Raw genomic sequence first — 12,862 nt, forward strand, 5'->3', positions numbered from 1 at the left:
CAATATTAAAGGTAATATTATTATTTAGTTTGTGTTAGTTGTCAAATTGTGCTTAATTATCTTATTAAAGTTTAGTTACTAACTTATATTAGTTTTGCCTTCTATTATATATGTAGGTAGTAGTGAATTTAAATTGGAGCACTCTCAATTAGAGGAAATAGAGAATGATGATTGTAATACTGGAGTAACAGATGTCACAAGTATTGCCTGAAATTTGAGAATGTTGTGCCAAAGAACAAAAATATTATGTATTTGTCATTTATGTTTCTAAGCTTTAATTATGTCTTTTATTATGGTGTTTTATGTACTTTAAGATCTATGTTAACACTTAACTCAGACAACCCTTGGTTTATTTTATTATGCTTGTTAGTGGACGTGTTTGTTTTATGTTTGTTGCTTATGTATAACTTAAGGTTGTTGTCAAGCGGGTCTAGCCGGGTACGTCTCCAGTTGGGTTGTGGGTGTGGGGATAGATTTGAGAATGTACTCGCATGAGCGGGCGTGGATTTGAAAAATGTTACCCATCATGGGTGGTGGGCGGGTGGTGAATTTGAAAATATTAAGTGGGTATGGGGATAGGTGAGGGGTATCCGCACTCGACCCGTCCGTTTGCCATCCCTAATAACGTGACACATACCACATGTATATAAATGATGATCTAATACATTTCACGTGTTTAAATTTATGGCATGACACATGTCACATGTACATAAATAATGATGTGGCATATGACACATTTCACTTGTTCAAAGTGGTTACATGATACAAATAACATGTTCAAAGTGATGACATAACACATATTACATGTACGGAGGTGATAACATGTTACATTCCACATCATCACTTTGGATATATAGGACTTATAACGTCAATGATAAACGTTAATTATTAGTCAACTAACTATTTCTTTCCAAACAAAGAATATTTTACATCAAAATAAAACGTATTTTAATAAAAAAAATATTTTATTAAATGTTAGAGATAATTTTTTACATTATCCCTAAATTATAATACCTTTGCCTTGTTTATATTATCAGAATAAAACCCTTTACTTGTTTACAATATCGATGGTTGTTTAACTTTTTTTTTTTCAATCCGTTAAACTTGATCATGTTGCGATCCTGTTATGAAAGCATTGAGTCCGCACATGTGCATGTAGCCATGAAAGGGAAGAAATAATGATTACGGAAAAGAGTGAAAAACAAATGATGATCGATCAATCAAAACCTAATTGACTGATCGTCGAAGAAACCCCTTCACAATTAGACATGGGAAGGCTTTCACTACTCCCCCCCCCCCCGGCATTTGTTTACCTTTGGAGAAAGCTGAAATTGTAATGATGATGTTATAGAGAACACTAAAGGGTGTTTGAGATCAGAGATATTGTGGTCAAAGGCACCAAAGTTGGAAGACCAGCTTTTGCATTATTGGGACACATCCTGAGCTGTTTCTGTACTTAAGAGGACCGATCAAAAGTTGAATCCAATTATGAATATTGCCAATATCATTTCATACACTTCAATCATATTGTCTTTTAAAGCTTCCCTCTATGCCAATTTTTATACTCGAGATCTTCATATGAGACGTTCAAAGGATATGATTTTAAAACTTTAAAGTTTGTTCTTCTTCATTACAGGTCCATGTAGACCCCTCCATTAACACCTCGATTTTCTTCAGCAACGAAAATATCATAATAAAAGAAAAGAAGAAAACCCAAACTCCCTCTCTTTTTTCCCTGATTTTTTTTTAATTCCATGAAAAAAAACACTTTTTTAGCTACTATACCCCAAAACGTCTAATCTATGCATCTGTCCAGGCAGCAATAACTGGCATCTGTGGCACGGAAATTGCAGGCCTCAGCTGAGCTGAAGGAATCCAAGAATTCACAGTGTTTCCCGAACTGGTGAACAACTTGGATGCCGGAGGAGGCATGGGAAACACCATGGGTAAACTGTTTCTATCTGGACTACCTTCTTTTGAGCTGCTCAGGCTAGTCACCAATGAAGAAGTATTGGACAAGTGAGTCCCCATCTTGCTCGATTCATCCACCTCTCTGTGGCTTGAACTGATCGTGTCAACCGCAATCATGGTTTCCGGTGCCAATGGGAAAGCTTGAGTCTTATAGTTCTCAATGATATTCGGCTGTTTCATCTCAAGTTGCTGATCAGATGACTGATAAAGGGCCATTTTCCATTCCGGTTGAACACCATTGTTATTCTGCGGTATGTTATTGGTTTCACCATTGATGTTATCATTTAGAAGGTTGTGGTTGATGGTCTCATTACTTGGTCCGATATCTTTGTTTCGCCTAGCGAGTTCTGCAGCAAGAAGGGTATTGCTAGCCATGATTCTTTCAACATCGTACCTTGTGATGTCGAAGTTAGTCACTGCATTCACCCCACGGAACTTGATGGCAGCTATGTCATAAGCCTCGGCTGCTTCCTCTTGAGTGCCTGAAATTAAACAAAGTAAAAATTATCATTCTTGAAATTACATTCACATTCCTTTTTGTGCATGTTTGTGGACAAACAGCCTTAAAGCCGTTGTTTCTTTTTCACTTTGCTTTTCTGTTTGTATCTTTCTTTTGGGGGGAAAAGCTCCAGATCAATCATGGAAGCATGACTAGTTGCTTCAAAAGAGCCGAAAGAGCTCAAAGATTGGCCTCTCGTAAGTCAATAAAAACACACATTACTAAACAAAAAATACCCAAAGAAACTCACTAAATGTTCCAAGATAAAGGTCTTTGTTCCCTGCAACTCTTCCTATCCGAGCTTGCCATCTTCCATGTTGATGATGTCTGCTTAATATATATATATATATATAAGAAATGAGAAAATTGAGCTGAAATGATGGGATTTTTACAGTTTAGCTATCATATAATTGTGGTTTGATTAGAAGACCTTGTCACTCCTCTGTACATTGAAGCTCCCCTTAGAATCCACTGCTTTTCCTGCATGGTTCAATTATGAAATTTGATAAAATCATCATGAAAAACACAGTGTACACTGTTGATCCATGCACTACACATGGGAAAAGATTGTACCTTCTCAAGTGAGCTACGTACTCCTGTCTTGTCATGTTCTTCATTTCTTCAAGTTCTTTTTGGTAATTCTCCAACTAACAGGGAAAAAAACACCATAATTATCATTTCAGTACCATAAAAAGAAAGGAACCATTAGATTTGAAAAAATGAGATTTAGATAATTACTGGGAAATTGATGTGAGTGGAGGGTCCCCAATATTTGAGTGCAGCTAGATCATAAGCTTTTGCAGCTTTCTCTTCCATATCATAACCACCTAAAGATTAAGATTTTGGAATCACTTCCTATTCAGCACATGACAGATTCAAAGTTCAAGCGTAATATACGTCGATAATTATTAATAATGTCAGAAAAGCTTACCTAAATAAACTGTGAATCATCATTTCATTATAAGCAAAACCCAAGTCAAAAAAGGAAAACAAATCAGTTCAAGAACAAAAACAAATAAATAAAAATAGAGGATATAATTTCAGGAATCAAACCTTGTCTTCCTTTCCTGCTCTGCCCTTCCTTCTTGCAACTGTTGTCCCATAGATGGGCTTCATATCTTCCAGTCCACCTGTGTCTGAGTGGCCAGAAACACAACAAAAACAAAAAACAGTAATAAAAATGAATCTTTTTTACAGATAAAAAAAACTTTGGTTTCTAAAAAAGGAAAAGTTATTTTTAGTTAAAACATAAAGATTGATTCAAGACAAACTAGTTTCGAGGAAAGCATACAAGACAGAAGGATATTGAACAGGATTAAAAAGATAAAAGGAAAACACTAACCTTGTGACACCTCTATATTGAGAGCTTCTTTGACCAAAAGTATCAATGGATTTCCTATGGATTATTTGCTTCTGATCTACCTTCTCAGGCCCTCTTTTCTTTGTTTCCATGGAAACTGCATAGTCGGTTGCAGAAGGTGAGATTTGCTGTGAACCAGTAACACAGCTTGATTGTGAGCCAGGGCTCATGGACAAGCTCAAAGGCTGTAATCTCCATATGCTATTGCAGCAATAGAGCCATTCAGCTCCATTATCACCCATGCAGCCAATCATCTTCTTATGCATTGCATGCTCAGTGGAGTAGTTCCTTGAAACCCAGTCCTTCATGCCCGGTGCACCATCATCTGTCACTGTTGGGGCCTGGAGATTACAGTCTGTAACTTGGGTTTCTTTAGCTTCCTCTCCTAGTAACATTTCTTGGTTCCTATACCCATAGTAATAAGGGTACTGTTGTTGGGCTTCAAGCTGCTGTTGGTGGTGCAGCTGCCTGGAGGACTGTTGCAGGTGGTCTAAGCAATTCTGGTTGTTGTGTTCTTGACCGGGATTTTGATGGTGGTAATACATGCTGTCCAAACTTAAAGCCATAGTTTCTCTGTCACTGCTTTCGTAATGATGGGTCCCCATGGTTGCACCCCCGAAGAATCTTCCAGTTTGGAGTTGAAGTAGGAACCATTGCTTTACACCAAAAGTTAGACCCAGAAAGGCCAGAAGTTTAACAAAAACACATAAAAAAAAACCCAGTATAATATACAAGTATTGAACCTAATTTACCTTGTGGTTGTTGTGACCTGCCAAGAGCTTCCATTAAACATAGAGACCCATCAGACTTGAGTGGCATGGCAGGAAAGTGAGAATACCAGCCACCATTTTCTCCTTCAACTCCATAATATAGTCCATAATTAAGATGAGATGGAGATTGGAAAAAGCTTGATGGAACTGCTGTAGTTGCCCCAGCAGCAGCAACTGAAGCTGAAGCAGACTGTGCGTAGCGATGAGCTTCTTGATTGCTAACCTCCATTTTCATATTTGGAGAGAGAGAAAAACCTAACCAGTTTGTGTTGCTATTGTTATCATCATTGCTCATGGACTTCATTTTCTTCACTGTGGTGCTGCTTAAAAAACCCAGTAATGATTCTAGGCAAGTTGGAGAGTTCCAGTTAGTGCACGAGCAACTCAATCATTGGGAAACAAATAACATAATCATAAAAACAACCATAATCATAAAAAGAAATAATCATAATCATAAAAAGAAGAAGAGCCAAGAAATAAGAAGAAGAAACTGATGACTGGTTTTGTAGCATCAGAAGTAAATTGACCAATCTAAGAACTCCTCTAAAACAAATCCAAAGCTCCTGCAACTGAATCTATCCATATGCATGAGACTCTCTCTCTCTCTCTGTGATTCTTTTTTATCTCATTGAAAACATTTCTAAAGAGGAACAAAGCAAGTTCCTTTAAACTACAGAAAGAAAGAGAGAAAGAGTTCCAGCAAGCTAATGCTGGGCATACATCCTGCATCCATTGGGATCTGTGTATGAGAAAGACCTCTTATTTGCTTTTACCCTACGCTCCTTCTTCATTTCCTCTTTTGTGTTCCTCTTTTTCTTTTAAAGATCCCAAAACATATTAACAAAATTTAAAAGATGTAGTAATTTATTTTATTTTTCAAAAAAATATAAAATAAACAAAAAGTATATTACCATCCTATTCTGAAACTAGTGGCAGCCAAAAAACAAGATGGTAGTCGCTGTAGTTCTTCTTACGACCAAGGGAAGCCTGATTGATTCCTGCTGGATACCTCCCCCCCAAATGTCCATCAGTTTTAAACAAAAACCTCTCTCATTCTTTCTCTCTTTAACTTTCAACTTAAATACTTGCAGGGATCGTAATGCTCCTTTTTCTTCAACTATAAAAAACAAAAACAAACAAAATACGTGTAACTTTAGGATACTTAATTGAACTTTTATGTTAGCTGACATTATTTATTATTTTTTACTATTAATTTCTTATTTTTATGATAATTAATTGTCAAAACTAGGGGTATATCGTGAATAATTTTTTATTTAGAGAAATGTGGATCTATATAAAAAATTAAAAAATAGGATGAAGGTTAAAGTAAAAGGTTAATATAATTATAATGAAATGAGAGTTGAGACATTAAAAATGGGAATTGTCAAAAGGTATCCCTTTAAGTTAAAGATTAAGTTTAAGGAATTAAATTTTTATAATTGCATTGTAAAACTTTAAAAGAAAGTATAAACAGTAAAATGAAAATTTTTAGAAAATTTAAAGTCAAATTGTACATTCAACTTAATATAAAAATGCCGTGAATATTGATAAGTTATATAGACCTAAAAAATCATCTCAATCAAACATTCGAACATAAAATTATAGTTTTTCAAAATTTTACAATGTATTTATAGTTTAATAAAAAAAATCATGGTCTCACTTCAATAGCTTGATTTAAAAAATATTTTTATTGCACTTTTAATTTTATAATTTCATCTCAAAATATTTTGAAAATGAAATAAAATTATCAATAACTACGAACGACTTTACCATTTATTATAACATATATCATATTTCTAAATAATCTTTTATTGTCCATCTTTTCCTTTTTTTATCCACAATAATTTAACCTAACTAGTGAATATTACACAGAATTTTAGAACCCAAAAACCAACAGTGGATCCACAATTTTACGAGGATAAACATGTGCCTGTCTTTAAATTTAAATTCAATTAATTATTTATTTTACAGATAAATTCAACTTAAAATTTACTCAATAATAAAAAGTTATATTACTAACATTTATGTATCTATATTCGAAAATATTTTTAGATCGTCAATATCTTCAAAATATCTACATTCGAGGGTCTCGGCTTCATTGGGTGCCGATCGACTCTCCTCGGCTTCCTTATCTTCATCCCTACCTTGAGAATAATAAGAAAAATAGCACTCATAGAAATCGATTCCGCTTACAAATCTCACTTTTCTACGTTAGAAATAAACATTGCCTGCATGATTTTGGTTGGAACGCTAAACAAATGAAATTTTCTAAGTTCCCAATATTAAGGGGTAAATTGGAATGATTATATGCTAGTAAAATAAAATTATTATTTTAAATTAGAAGACCGAAATTTCAGGAAGGAAATATACAGGTGGTAGTGGAGCACATTAATAGAGCAATGGTGGGTAAAAATTAAAGGCAAAAAACACTGCACACTGCTGGCTTTAATTGTTGAAGCAGTGAGACCTTATCACTGCCCGAAATCTGGTCTCTGTTCACCTGTCACTGCATTGCTTCTTTTGCTGGCCCTACCATTTTTTAAATTTATGAAATGGAATATGCTTTGGTCTAATGTGTTTTATACAATAATTATAATTTTTTATTATTAAGTAAAATAATTATATAAATTATTCAATTTTATTTTATTTGGTTAAGCTGTAGCTATAAATAAGTACGTACACGTATTTAATTAATATATAAAATAACCTCAGTGATCAAAAAATGTCTTATAATATACGATTTTAACTAATTTTTTTGGATTTGCCAAAATGACAAACTAAATCGCAATGCGATCGATAATTCGTAACACGATCTCCGGTATCGCAAATCAGTTTCCAGATTCGCAACGTGAACTTCGACTATCGCAATGCGAAATCGTAATGCGATTTACATATTCGCGTTGCGATTTTCCAAATTCGTTGCGATAGTCCAAGTTCGCGTCGCGATTTATTCCAAATTCGTTGCGATAATCCAAAATCGCAACGACTGGTGGTATTGCATTTATTTCTTAAGAATTTTCTCTAAAAAGATAGTATTCGCGCGGACGTGTCAAAGACACGTATTACCACGACCACGACCACGACCACGACCCGAGACGAGACGAGACGGACGGCGGCGACGGCGGCGCGCGAGAGTCCCCCTTGTTCTCTATCACTAAACAAGGAAGTGGGAAAGCCAAGCCTTAAATACCATTTCCAATAGTGTTTCCAATACTATGTTGGATTGAGCATTACCAACACTTGTTTTCAATACAATGTGATTATTCAGGAAACAATTAATAATCATGCACCTTAAAACAACTGAATCAGCAACCAATTGCATTAGTATTATACGATTAAATATGTCATAATTAAAAGTCAATCTACAATCAATCGCGATTATTGCAATTTTAAGCAAAACATTCAAAAATAATATCACTATTTAAGGCTCAATCCTACATAGTATTGGGAACAAGTGTTGGTAATGCTCAATCTCACATAGTATTGGAAACACTATTGGGAATGATATTTAATGCTTGGCTTTCCCATTTCCTTGTTGAGTGATAGAGAACAAGGGAGACTCTCGCGCACCGCCGCCGCCGCCGTCTCGTGGTCGTGGTCGTGGTAATACATGTATTCGACACGTCCGCGCGAATACTATATTTTTAGAGAAAATTCTTAAGAAACAAATGCAATACCACCAGTCGTTGCGATTTTGGACTATCACAACGAATTTGGAATAAATCGCAACGCGAACTTCGACTATCGCAACGGAACTTGGAATAAATCGCAACGCGAACTTCGACTATCGCAACGAATTTGGAATAAATCGCAACGCGAACTTCGACTATCGCAACGAATTTGGAATAAATCGCAACGCGAACTTGGAATAAATCAACGAATTTGGAATAAATTGCAACGCGAACTTCGACTATCGCAACGAACTTGGAATAAATCGCAATGCGAACTTCGACTATCGCAACGAATTTGGAATAAATCGCAATGCGAACTTCGACTATCGCAACGAACTTGGAATAAATCGCAACGTGAACTTGGACTATCGCAACAAATTTGGAATAAATCGCAACGCGAACTTGGACTATCGCAACGCGAACTTCGACTATCGCAACGCGAACTTAGACTATCGCAATGCGAATATGTAAATCGCAATGCGATAATCGAAGTTCGCGTTACGAATCTGGAAACTGATTTGCGATACCGGAGATCGCGTTGCGAATTATCGATCGTATTGCGATTTAGTTGGTCATTTTGGCAAATCCAAAAGAAGTTGATTAAAATCGTATATTATAAGACATTTTTTGTCACTGAAATTATTTTCTCTAATTATTATTAGTTTGAGTAGTTTTAAACATCAACCTTATGTGCCATATCAAAACTTTAGCATAATGAATTAATGCATGTACTTTTTGTTGTACAGTCCCTCAGAATAAAAATAATAATAATAAAATTATACTATTAGAATTTTTTTGCTAAAGACAAGTATGGCCCAATGGGATTTATTATGGCAAATCAATGTCCAATTACAAATTATCATTTTCAAAATAAAAACAAAAATAAAATTTCAAAAACTATGGAGGATACAGTACAATATATGATCTTTTATTTTTTGCTTTACCTTTTGCTTTTAGATAAATAAAATAAAACAAAAAAGTGAGTGATAAACTACATTAAATATCATTTAATTATAAATTTAATAATAAATATTTTTTAAAAGAAACTATAATATATCACTCTATAGTAAAATATTATATAGAATGATGTTGCGGTTTAATATAAATAACAGGTTTGGTCCTTATAATTTATATAATTTATCAATTTTCTCTTACTATAAAATAATTCAAAAAATTAAATCTTTCATGTTTAACAATTTCATCATTTTAGTCTTTGTTTTTCTCTCATTAATATTATATTACTTTTTTAAAATAATAAAAATTTAAAAGTAATTTATTCTTGTTTCATGACCCAATATAACTATCTAACTATGATTCTGATATGATTGACTCATTTGATTTGACACTATCATAAAAAAATAAATTGATATAATTTTTTGAATATGAAAGATTAAGTTTATTGAGTTATTTCTTATTATGATCACATGGTTAAACTATCATGTAAGTTTCAAGGACTTCAACTATTATAATATCACAACACATTAGATGTTCATTCTAATTGTAACGACAGAGTTAATTAAATAATTTATTTATAATTTTATAAAAAAGTGACATATTTATTACTAAAATTGTAATTAATTGACCTTAGGTGTAGTTTACTTTAAATTAAAATGCAACTATACATATTCATTCATTTGCTTGTCTAGTTAGGGAATTAGTAATAAAAATGAGATTAAAATAAAAATAAATCCAGATTTACTTGAAAATTTGATGACTAATAAAAAATTGAAGACAGGGCAATTTGTGTCAAAGTTGATATTGTGCAAATGATGAGTGAAGGGACCCTTAAAAGAACATACTTTATATCCGATTGTCTGAATAAACCTTTTGAAGAGTGGGAGAATATTTGCTTAGTCAAGTTTGGCTGTTTAAGTACTTTTTTTTAATCTATAAAGACTCACCTTGCCAATTGGCATTTCCTATTTTCTCTTTAATTGCAGCATTAAATGAATCCACCCTTCAAGTCTTCTTTGTCCACAGGAAACAGATTTTCTGCAGCATTTTAATCCCATTAAATTTATATAGTAAAAAAAAAGTTAAATTTTACTCAAACATCTAAATATAAAAATTAAATTTATTATTTAGAATATATTTTAAATTATATTTTATTTAATTCAATCCAAGTAAACTCATCTAACTATACAAATAATTTTAAAAAAACTAAACAGAAAGTCAATCAATAGATAGATTTTTGGGTAAAGGGCACACAGTTTTATCATTTACTTTTGGTGAATCTGTTGTTAAGGAACAAAAAGAAATGAAAATTTTGTGAAATAGGCGGGGCTACTTTAATTAAATACAAACACAAAGCAACTCCAAAGTTGAAACACTTATTGTTCTTTGTAGCTGACTAAAGTATTGGATTATTAGCAATTATTTTAGAGAAAGCCTGAGGGAAGTCGTTCAAATTTAAGGGAATTAAGTATATCTTACTTATGTTGTTGAATTTGCTGCACGGAGTTTCAAATAATTTAATTATTTAATCTGACCATCTTATGAACATTTATTATTCTCCACGAGATTCTCATTTGAATACCCACATTATTGTTCCAGGCAGCAAATGCATAGTTTTATGGAGTTGTCGGCAGCCTGTGTCAGGATATGTTACATAGTAAGTTCAAAATGCTACAAATTATGGATGTGTTTACGTATTACTGTTGTTTAAATCTATATAAATATGATTATAATTATGAAAATAACTCAAATAAATTAAGAAAGCATAAACCACAAAATAGGGTCGTAGAAGAAATCTGCATGATGAAGTAATAAAAATTGTGCATGCAAAATTTGGATGATTAAATGGCCAAAATTCATGGAGACAGAATTTCCAGGAAGAATGATTTGGTTGGAAAAGAGAGGGGGCTTACTCTTCCACTCCCACATCTTTATTCTGTAGCGAATAGCAATGATGAGAAAGTCCACCAATTCTAAACACTAGAGACCAATAAGTGTTCAATAGAAATAGTGCATGGAATGGGGAAATGACCATTGAAAAAGCTCTGTGCTGCTGCACTCACCAGAGTTTTCTTTCCTTCCGCTGGTGAACATGATGGTGATTGGGGAAGGGGCTGTAGCTTTGCCTTTGTGGTGCTTTCTTCTTTTTTATCTCTCTCTCTCTTCATTCTCTGCTTAAAATAGGTTTTCTCGTTAACCTTTTATATTATTATAAATACAAACTTGGATACTGAAAGGCTTAATTAGTAGAGATAAATCCTGCTTTTATGAATGGTTAATATTGGGTAATGAAAGGCATTAGTAGAAATAATATACTTTACATGGTTGAGCAAATTCAATATCAATCTTTCAAAGAAAAAGAAAAAGCAAACAGAGCATATTCGGTTGCCATTAAAGAACCAAAAAAAAAAAAAAAGCAATGAAGAAATGTTTGGTCTGAAATCACAAATGAACTTTAGAGCTGTAGAGAATATAACTCTATTTGACAAAACATGTTTTTTTTATCAGGAGCCGCAAAAGCAAACAAAATGTTGGTAATTTAGGGGATTTGGCATTGAAAACTAAGTGCTGGGAAGGTGCAACAGGAGCAATTAGGTCACTTAAAGGCCAAAACTAAAAAGAGAAGGGGAAAAAAATTAGCACTTTGATCACAAAGCAAGACATAAAAGCAAAGGCATAAGAAAATAAGGGAAACATGGCAACTGGTCTGATTATAAATTTAATAAAAAGGTTAAATTCTGTAGGTGACATTTGTGACCGACTTCAAATAATATTTAAACATTTCGTAATTAATTTTTATTTTTAAAATCTTAATAAAATACCATATTAGATACGAATAGTGGTTTTTATTTTTAATTTTAATTTTTTAAATATTTTATAACAGCCCTTATTACTAATATATATCATTTTCAAAGATTTGATACATATAATTTCACCGTAAAATATTTAAATATTTTATTATCGTCTGTATAATTTTAGTTTAATTCCAATTTTTTCTATAATACCATATATATATATATATAACCAAATCAAAGTCATTAACTCTAGAAATATCCACAACTGACAAATTTTAACTCAAATTTTCTTGTCACGCAACACACGACGATTTTTCTCTCGACTATTATAGACTTTACCTTAAATTTCTAAATAATTTTCTATCATTCATATTTATCTAAATTTATTATAAAGGTATGATATGAAAAAATATATATTTTATTTAAACATACGATTCACTAAACATATATTTTACGTTAATTAATACGGTTTGTATCATTTATTGATGGTATTATCATATAAGATAAATATACGTTCAATCAGTTTCATCTTTTTAAAAAAATACGTTTAATTAAATATGATTTTATATTACGTGATAAAAGTAAATGTTATTTCAATAAATGATTTTAAGAAGAAAATATTTTTACGAGTAATTTAAAAATAATACATATAGGTAAATCACTAAATTATCCCTTATAACACTGGTTTAAAGAAGGGAATGGTGACCAATTTGGTAATTCACATGGGAACTGAAAATCCGAAAAATCCGAAATGACTAACATGTAAATCCAATGTTTTTAAAATCGGACCGGACATTAAACCGGTAAAGGTACTGGTTTACTAGTTTAACCGAGTTCAATCG

At 32.7% G+C, this 12,862-nt stretch overlaps 1 pseudogene; it reads right to left on the reverse strand.

Annotated features, from left to right (window-relative positions):
• Positions 1-1,775: 1,775 nt before the first annotated feature.
• LOC120125642 lies at positions 1,776-5,356 on the reverse strand (annotated as a pseudogene).
• Between the last annotated feature and the right edge of the window lie 7,506 nt (positions 5,357-12,862).

The sequence above is a fragment of the Hibiscus syriacus genome, unplaced genomic scaffold (genome assembly GCF_006381635.1).
Source record: "Hibiscus syriacus cultivar Baekdansim isolate YM2019G1 unplaced genomic scaffold, ASM638163v2 tig00110435_pilon, whole genome shotgun sequence".
In the NCBI taxonomy this organism is placed as follows: Eukaryota; Viridiplantae; Streptophyta; class Magnoliopsida; order Malvales; family Malvaceae; genus Hibiscus; species Hibiscus syriacus.